Source organism: Ipomoea triloba, chromosome 12 (genome assembly GCF_003576645.1).
Source record: "Ipomoea triloba cultivar NCNSP0323 chromosome 12, ASM357664v1".
NCBI lineage: Eukaryota > Viridiplantae > Streptophyta > Magnoliopsida > Solanales > Convolvulaceae > Ipomoea > Ipomoea triloba.
In genome coordinates this window covers 21149767-21149969 of record NC_044927.1, presented here as the reverse complement: position 1 = coordinate 21149969, position 203 = coordinate 21149767, and positions in this window count along the sequence as shown.

Below are 203 nucleotides of genomic sequence, written 5' to 3'. Positions count from 1 at the left end.
GTGATGGGTAAATACCCTCAGGGACTACTGTAGAAATATAATGTGTATAGCCTGTGTAATATTGTACCCCTAAAAAGTCGGGTGTCCCTTAAAAATTATTAAGGGTCAAATGTAATATTATATTCTTGAAGGGTCAGGTCCTATTCCTATATAAAGGACCGACCCTCCCTTGTAATGGCATCCTGGATCCTCAATCTGAAGGA